The sequence below is a fragment of the Triticum dicoccoides genome, chromosome 3B (genome assembly GCF_002162155.2).
Source record: "Triticum dicoccoides isolate Atlit2015 ecotype Zavitan chromosome 3B, WEW_v2.0, whole genome shotgun sequence".
Taxonomy (NCBI): Eukaryota; Viridiplantae; Streptophyta; class Magnoliopsida; order Poales; family Poaceae; genus Triticum; species Triticum dicoccoides.
This window is the reverse complement of record NC_041385.1, coordinates 831,665,754-831,675,319: the sequence shown is the minus strand read 5'-3', so window position 1 is coordinate 831,675,319 and position 9,566 is coordinate 831,665,754. Positions and strand designations below refer to the sequence as shown.

The window sequence follows — 9,566 nt, the reverse complement described above, 5'->3', positions numbered from 1 at the left end:
AGCTTGTTCTTCTCTTGCCTCACCCTCGTCAGCATGCTCTTGCCAGCCTTTAGTTGGCGTAGGAGTTGTTGCTTGTCCGGATTTACTCCGGCTCCATTGCACTAATATCGTCAGGGTTGCACACCTGCCGCATTTCACAACGGAATTATCTTTCGAAGCATATATTACCTGCGAGCGTCCCCTTGGCATTTTCTGAAGTGGCCAGTGCGGCCTCGAGTTGGGCCTTGCACTCTTCAAGCTCCTGGGACAGATGCATATTCTTCTTTGTAAGACACTTCATAGCACATGATCCTTCAAACAGTTATCTTCACTGTTTCAAGTCTCGGGGGCTACTGACATATATAACCTTCAATTCTACTCACCTGTATGTCTTTTACATACTGCTCTGTGGCTCTGGCTAGACCATTTTGAGCAGCACGGAGATACGCATCTCTTGTATTAAAGGCGTCCAACGCCTCTGGGGAAAAACATGCGTCACGAAGAACAGTCCGGCGACGCCTGTGGTTCAGGGCGCTCTCCACCTCTGAATTGGTGGCAGATAGCCCGTCGGCGTCCTCTGTCGGAGGAGCGCCCGAGGCACGCCCCGTGTCCGTCTCCGCTTCCGGACCCGGCCTTGAACCTTGGCCGGCGGACATAGTCCGGCGGACTCTCTTCTTTCTAAGAAAATCATGAGCGTTAGTAAGACTCAAGGGCATAAACCATAGACGTTAAATTCGCACGCCGTACCATTGCGCCGGAATCTCGATCTGGTCCGCACTTCTTTTTGGCCCGCCTGGCTTCAGCGGCCCTTGTTGGCTGCCCACCATGGGCTCGGCCTTCCGCCTCAAGGATTTACCCTGCGAAACACTATTAATTTATGGCATGCAAGATAAAGCATGAGAATACTGGGACTTTGGTCTCAGTTACCTTTGAGGCTGGAAGTAGTCCGGGATAGTCGGCCGTGATGGCCACTAAGGAGTTGTCCTTGCTCAATTGATGAAATACTCCATCGATTAACTCCACACATAAGTCCGGATCTTCTTGGGAGTCCGGATCTTCTTGGGAGTCCGGATCGAGGGACCGTTCCGGGTCCTCGGGTTGTGGAGGAGGGCTGTTTATTTCCTTCACAGCCTTGCGCAGCTCCTGCGTTTAACATTACTAGACTAAGTACTCAACTACAGGAATTTCAAAGCGGATAGGCAAGTGAAAGTGTCCACTCACCCAACTAGGTGGATTGCACATGGAGAATCTGCCCTCCGGGTTGACACGGAGGAATTCTTCTTCTTCTCCCTTGTACAAAGCGGATAAGATTCTCGTTAAAGTGGCGGCCGAATCTGGCCCCTTGCGACCGCACCGGGTGGCGTCATCCTCCCTGCTGAAATCCCACATGGGGTGGCCTCTGTATTGAGGCGGCTGCACCCCTCGCGTAATGCATATGGCCATGACCTTGATCATCGTCAGTCCGGAACGAGCCAACAACCTTATCCGGCCCATCAGGTACAGGACGTCCCTGTCAGCTTCCCTCTGAGGGTTCCGCGGGCGCCAACTCAGGCGCTTCTTCAATGGGGCATTATTGAACTCGGGGAGGCCGATCCGTACAGGGTCCGGCAGGGGGACGCCATCTATATAAAACCACTTCGAGGGCCAGTTTTCGGACGCCCTCGTTGGGGTACCGGATAGATATCCGGTCCCGGCGATGCACCATAGTTCGGCTCCGCCCACTTGATAAATAGACCCCTCCTGAGAACGGGCACAAGGCAAAACAACCTCTTCCACAGCGCGAAATGGGCCTCAACGCCCAAGAACAGCTCGCAGAGAGCCACGAAGTCCGCAATGTGCAGAAGGGAGGCGGGCGTGAGGTAGTGTAGCTGGAGGCCGTAGAACTCCAGCAACCCTCGGAGAAGCGGATGAATTGGAAATCCTAGTCCTCTCATCAAATAAGGGACTAAGCATACCCGCTCTCCTTGAGAGGGATTGGGGACGCTCTCCGCCTGCTCTCCGCCGCTATAGGCAGCAATCCCAGCTCGAACTGGGACCATATATGCTGGGGGGAGAAGCCCCTTGGACTGAAGCACTAATAACTCGCTATGCGGGATGGAACACCGCCCCCAATCTCCGGGCCGAGGGCTGGAGAGGCGAGAGGAGGAGCTGCACCGATCGGCCATGGTGGAAAGGATCCCTGTCGGAGGCACTCTGATGAAGACTCGCGGAGGGAAGATGGTGCCAATTGGATCTAAATCCCCGTCTCTTTTATGGGCGGCTCATTAACGCAACCGGGGGGGGGGGGGTAAATGAAAAAATCCCCTGGCTTTTCGCATTCGTTTGACACGTGGAAGATGGTCATTATGGGGCACGGAATGCCGAGGAGGACAGCACGCACTAGAAGCCGGACACTATTCGACGGGTACAAGGAATTCGAAGGAGAACCCGCCTTGCAATGCCGAAGACACCTTGCACGCCGGACTCGTCGTCATTGAAGCCTGGTTCGGGGGCTACTGAGGGAGTCATGGATTAGGGGGTGTCCGGATGGCCGGACTAAGACCTTCGGCCGGACTCCTGGACTATGAAGGTACAAGATTGAAGACTCCGTCCCGTGTCCGGATGGGACTTTCCTTGGCGTGGAAGGCAAGCTTGGCGATACGATATGAAGATCTCCTCCCATTGTAACCAACTCTGTGTAACCCTAGCCCTCTCTGGTGTCTATATAAACCGGAGAGTTTTAGTCCATAGGACGAACAACAATCATACCATAGGCTAGCTTCTAGGGTTAGGCCTCTCTGATCTCGTGGTAGATCTACTCTTGTACTACCCATATCATCAATATTAATCAAGCAGGAGTAGGGTTTTACCTCCATCGAGAGGGCTCGAACCTGGGTAAAAACATCGTGTCCCTTGTCTCCTGTTACCATCCGCCTAGACGCACAGTTCGGGACCCCCTACCCGAGATCCGCCGGTTTTGACACCGACAGATGTCCTAAGCGTTGATGCCACCTTTCCAGAGAGGGTTTGATGACGGAGTAGACTTGACAACGCCAGTGACTAAGTGCTCCGGATGTGATCGGGTAGAGGCCCCCAATGCATTTACCGTGATGGAGGAGTTCCCTCGTTGCCCGATCCTTAATGAAAAAATAACGAGGGTGAGTTTCAAAAAAGACATTATTATCGGTGGCTAGACGAGACATGGATGCAAGGTTTTTATCGGCCTGTGGAACATGAAGGACATCCTTAAGAATAAGATCACGTTTAAGACTAGGGGAATTAATTGAAACTTGACCAATGTGACAAATATCCATACCTCCTCCGCTTGCGGTGTGGATCTGGTCAGCGCCGTGGTACCTCTCGCGAAGAGCAAGCTGCTCTAGTTCATTGGTAACGTGGTCGGTGGCGCCAGAATCAACGTATCAGACGCCGTCGCCTCCCTGTTCACGCATGGCAGCAGCAACATGGCGAGCATCAGGTACAAAGTTCTCATTGAAGTGATGCCAACAATCCAGAACCTCATGGCCAGACCTCTTGCAAAGCTGGCAGCGCGGGCGAGGGCGAGCGGCAGGGGGGCAGCGGCCATTGTTGGAGTTGAATTCGCCGCCGTTGTTGTTGTTGTTGGAGCTGTACCGCCCCCGTTGGTGTAGCCGTAGGCGCCACCAGAGCGAGCACCGTCGCCTTGAGGGGCACCGCGTCCGCGGCCGCCACCACGATTCTGCCCCTGGTGACCGCGCCCATGGCCGCGGCCACGGGACGCGGAGTTAGCGAACGACTGTCGAAGATCACCACCATGAAGGAGGGTGAGGCGGGCATCAAAACTGAGGAGCTGATTGTACAACTCCTGGACGGTGATGGGTTCCACACGAGCGGCGAGTGCAGAAACTACCGGATTGTACTCCATGTCCAAACCAGCGAGGATCTTGGAGACGATTTCCGGATCGGAGAGAGCCGCGGCAGTGCACGCGACTTCATCAGTAAGGCTCTTGATCCTGCCAAGATAGTCAGCCATGGACATGTTACCTTTTTTCAGGTTGGTGAGCTCGATGCGGGTGTTGATGGCTTGGGCTTGACTCTGGGCAGTGAACATGGCGTGGATGGTGCTCCAAACTTCGGCCGGTGTCTGTAGCATCGCGACCTGAGCGAGGATATCGCGGGAAGAGATCCCATCAAATACCCTTGAAGTTGTTGCTGTTGGGCGTACCAGAGGGATCGGGCGTAGTTGAAGACTTGTTCTTCCTTGACGTCCTTGGTCACGGTGAGGGTGTCCGGCGGTGGCGGTCTTGTCCCGTCGAGGTGGTGTTCCATCTGAGCGCCTTTGATCTGAGGCAGCACAATGGCCTTCCATAGCAGGAAGTTTCCCCTCGTGAGCTTCTCCTGTGGTGGCGATCCGAGAGACCCAGCGGTGGTGGACGTGGAGGAAGACGATGCGAAGGCAGAGGATGACAAGGTGGTGAGCGCGCCGGATGTGCTGGAAAACGATGCGGCAGCGGTGGTCGACATGATCTCGGTCACACGAGGAAGATAGGTAAAGTTTTGGGAGGCAGCTAGATGCGATCTATGATCTATGAGAAAGAGGCTCTGACTACCATGTGAAATATGTTGGAAGCGTTGAACCTTTTGTCTCGGGCCGCATTGGTATATATTGGGCACAAGCCTTGGCGTACACGTTGTGGAAAGATCGATTAAGAGATCATTACAGAAGATGCAGGAGATAATGCTACGAGGGTGAGAAGAAGAGATAGATCAGGAGTACAAGTTTAAATGACAAAACCTATCTCTATACAACTACTCTAACATATTGGTCATCAATGCGGTAAGTTTTCTAAATTTTCTTGTATCTAGCCTGAGGAGTAGCTGACACTAGTCTCACAACTGTCACCTAGGAGGGTTCGTGGCTGCCCATCACCGCATAGAAACTCACCTGGGCCTCCTAGAGGGCGGTAAGTCAATTTAAGCTTGTTGTATTTGTTAGAAGTATAAACATGTTTAAGATAAGAGTTAGGAGTTAAAGATAGAATATATTTAAATCATGTATGACCTGTCCTCTTCTCCAATGTATCCCATATGAGGGTCAGATCAATACAACACAAAACACATAATTCTAATGTTCTTTGTAACACATAATTCTAGTGTTTTTTTTTCATAGTGTTGTTTAACTTTGTTGTATATAACGTTTATGTGCAATCTCCCTACATTGTCCAGGATTACAATAAGTATATCGGAAATACTTTCAGACCTCTTGATAGTGTATTTTCACTGGCCTGATGTGCATGTATCAGGAGGCATTGCCTTCAGTTATGGCCAGCGTTGCTATATTTATACTTAACTATACAATTTTGGTCATGATCATGTCATCAATTGTGTTAGAGCTGATTGCTAGAATCTGGACATTTGGGTTGGGCAAGTCCATATATATTACCATGTGCCAGTTTTTTTTTTTTTTTTGAAACGGAGGCAAAAGCTTTGCCTCATCCATTGAATAAGAGAGAATATAGTTTTTTACAAGCAACCCGATTACACGGCATGGGAATTACTCTCTCGATATTTTGGACCCTAGTTTTTTTGCACCGGCAATGATCCAGAGGCTAGCCTCGGCGTGATGGAGGCAAGAAATGTAGTCCGTGGCATGCTCTTCTGCTTGAACACTCTCGCGTTTCTCTCGTTCCAAATAGTCCATGAGACAAGCATGGTGAGGATGCCTTGGCTTGTCTGAATGGCGTGGCGCTGTCGCAAGTACTTGCCCACCCTCAATCGAGTCAAACAAGGGCCAAGTGTTTGTGTCGAGCGCGAGAATGTGGTATTTGTCAATGACCAAAGACCATAGCCTTCTCGTGTAGCGGCACTTGTAGAGGAGACGACTCCTGCTTTCGTGCACCCTCTTGCAAAGAGGGCACATGTCACAATTTAGCCATCCACGCTTTGCTAATTTATCGACGGTCCAAATTCTATCTTCTAGAGCTAACCAAGCAAAGAACTTGACTTTTGGAGGAGCCCAAGCCTTCCAAATCATTTTTCCATGGGTGAGAGAACCATCCCTAAAAATTGTCCCTTGTATGCGGATGAAGCCGAATATTGCCCACAAGTCGTGTGCTTCCATAGGATGTCGTCCTCGGTGAGCTCATCGAGTTCGAACTCGTGCGAGAGTATCAAGAGAGTGAAAAACTGCGAGATGTGCTCGGTGGAGACGTTGTTTGGTGGCTTGATCTTGAGAATCCATGCGTTATGCTTGAGGACCTCCCGCATCTTCCAATTCTTTCTCGTGGAAGCCTCGTGAATGAGCGGGGTAATGTCCTTTGGCATGCGCCCCAGGAGCCAAGGCAAGTCCCAGAAAGGGGTCTTCGCGCCACTACCCACTGTGATGGTGGTGGATGCATAGAAGAAGTTGAGGTCCTCCACGTCACACGGTTTTCCCAATCCCACCCACATCTTGGTGGGCTCCTTCCATTCACACCACGGCCAACGCAACCAGAGAGCACGCGTAAACTTGTCGGTGTTGAGCACCCCAAGACCCCCATACTCGAGAGGCTGGCAGACAATCTCCCAATTTACTTTGCATTTTGCCCTTTCGTCTTGTCCGTACCGGACCAAAGAAAAGCTCTCTCAAGCTTGTTTACATTGTGAAGGATGGTTTGCGGAATGACCAACAGCATGGCGGGGTAGACGAGTTGGGAGGTGATTACAGACTTGACAAGAGCCGTTCGTCCAATGGTTGTGATATTTTGACCCTCATAAGTTATTAGCTTGCTTGCAACCTTATCCACCAGGAATTGAAGATCCTCCAACTTTAGCTTTCAAACAGATAGAGGGAGTCCCAGGTAGCGCAAAGGGAAGGACGTCCTTGTTGCCGGCAAACTTTGGGTTGAATTTCCCAAATCGAGATGGTTGCAACGGATGGGCACAAATGAACTCTTGTGAAAGTTGGTGCAAAGGCCCATGACCTCCCCGAAGCAACGCACATAGTTTGGCATGTGCCAGTTATTTCTTGAACTAGCGCGGATGCGATCGACCCAGGCAGAGTTTACTGCCCACTCTCTGCTGTACTGCTGCTTGTTCCTACTGTAGTCCATCGCTTGGTTGTTTCCTCTTCTGTTTTCCCTTGTTTTCGCTTGTGTATTTGTACTCGTTTCTCCTTCTATTTCAATGGAAAATGCAGCGCTCATTTCATTTTGTCAGTGAATCTGAATATAATTCTGTCACATTTGAGATGAGCTTTTTCCTAGTTGATCCATCGCCATAAGCTACACGATAGATTATATTATGATAGAGGGTGAGTTTTTTTGCGGAATTTTATATACTGTTTTTTTGCGAAATTATATATACTGCCTTCTGTAGAATACGACACAGAATGTGTTCTGTAGAATGTACCGCTAATCTTTCGAACACTAAGTACTCCAGCTGATCGCGGCCCACCTGACGAACCCTTGCCAACTTCACGGACTGTGCAACAAACACATGAGTATCATCAGCGTGTCAGACCACCAAAAGCTCGTACGGCTTAGCTACAGCGAAATTTTTACTCCACCCACCTAACATGACAAGATTGTTCCTAATTGCACTACCCCTTGTTGGACAATCACTCATGTCACCAGCAACTCGCAGTAGGCCGCTTGCATCGTCGAGGAACGCAGCGTGGTCGGCCTTGTAACTCCTCGGCAGCCTTGCTGGAGCAGGGGAGGGGGTGGTATAGCGGCGGAACGACAGAGAGGATAACATGTATATGTGCTTGATCGATAGAGGATAAGGCACAGAGGAGGTCTTCTCTCAGGGCCTCTTGGATCAGATTTGATCCCTAGATGAATGTCGGTCGGCCAATTGGGAACATTAACCTTTGAGTCTGTCTAAAACACATCTAGATGTGACATAGTTCATGCATGCATGCATGCACCCGTGGCTGCTCTTAAGCCCCAGGTGAAGGCCATGCAACCTCCTGTTGTACAGATTGTAAAGACAGTTGACTCTACGAGTTTGGACGCCCTTCAGCTGCAGGTGGAGCCGGCCACGTCCATCTCTACCGCATTCACTGGTACGACTGGTCCGGCCCCTCTTCAGACAATGACCTCGTCGTTCGAGCCTGTGGTTGAGATTGTCGGGGAGGGGGTTGCTACTCCACCATCATCCCCTTCACCGGCAGTAGAGCAGGCGCCACAACCTCCAATGGGGATGACACCTACACGACGGAGTAGTCGGCATTCTGTTGCCGACGACGGTTCTATGGACACAGATGAGGACTCTTTGGCCAAGGCCATGCGGCGTAAGGCAGCGCAAAACCTCGACAACCAAGGTATTACGTCGTCATCCAAATCCTTTTTAGATTTTTCTAATACTGCCATCGTTTCTAAGTTAAATAAAGTGGGTGTCAGTCTTGGAAAGAATGAGAAGGATATTTCTATTTCGACTAACGCTTTGAAACATGTGGAATATGACCGATTAAAAGTTACTCCACGTGTTTCTAGCAAGTCTTATGTCTCCTGTACTGATGAGGAAGAGCTGCATGCCACATCAGATGGTCAACTACTCTCTCATTTAGTAGGGGCGGTTTCGGACGTGGGTCTAGATGAACCCAGGCTTAGTTCATTGATTGAGCTTACAGCACCCGGACGTAAATCAAAGACCGCACATTCGAAAAAAGATAGTAAGTCCCATAAGAGGGCAAAGTGTTCTATATCTCCTATTGTTTCCTCATGAATGGAATGTTTTTTAATAGCAGAGGTCTTCGTGACTTGGCTAAACATTTATTCATTGCAGAATGTAATAGGGAATACAATTTAGATTTTTTGGCTATCTCTGAAACGGGTAGACGTGATTTCTCAGTAAGTCTGCTTAACCGCCTTTCTGGCGGGATAGACTTTACTTGGGTTTCGCGACCACCTAGAGGTCGTTCTGGGGGCATTTTACTTGGCGTAAATACAAGGACTATGGATGTTTTGGCTAGTTCGAATGGCGAGTTTCACGTTAAACTCCATATTCGCAACAAGGCCGACAACTTCACATGGACCCTCGTCGCCGTTTATGGGGCAGCCCAGGATGAGTTCAAGGCCGATTTTCTTTGTGAATTGGTTAATCTGGCGAAAGATAATCCTTATCCCATTCTTATAGGTGGGGATTTCAACTTGCTTCGATTTCCAAATGAGAAAAGCCGTGGTAGGTTTGATAATCATTGGCCTTTCCTTTTCAATGCTGTCATCGACAGTCTAGATTTGCGAGAGGTTTCTATGATTGGAAGACAATTCACATGGGTGAACAGTCTTCCGAAACCGACATATGAGAAACTAGACCGCGTTTTAATGGATACCATGGGAATCAAAATTTCCTATGGTTTCTATTCGTGCTCTACCTCGTATCGAGGCTTTATCAGACCACGCACCCATTCTTCTAACTACTGGGTTGCCACGACCACAACATAGACGCAAGTTCAAGTTCGAACTTGGGTGGTTTCTTCGGGATGGCTTCCATGACATGGTCAAGGAAGTGTGGGAGAAACCAGTCGCCGGGCCTACCCCAATACACAGATGGAATAACAAAATGCGTGCATTACGTAAATTCCTTGGTGGTTGGGCCAGGCATACGGTGGGTATCCTCAAAAAGGAGAAGCTTCGTCTTTCATC

General features: G+C 49.9%; 1 pseudogene; it reads right to left on the bottom strand.

Annotated features, from left to right (window-relative positions):
* Positions 1 to 3,771: 3,771 nt before the first annotated feature.
* LOC119283002 lies at positions 3,772 to 3,910 on the bottom strand (annotated as a pseudogene).
* Between the last annotated feature and the right edge of the window lie 5,656 nt (positions 3,911 to 9,566).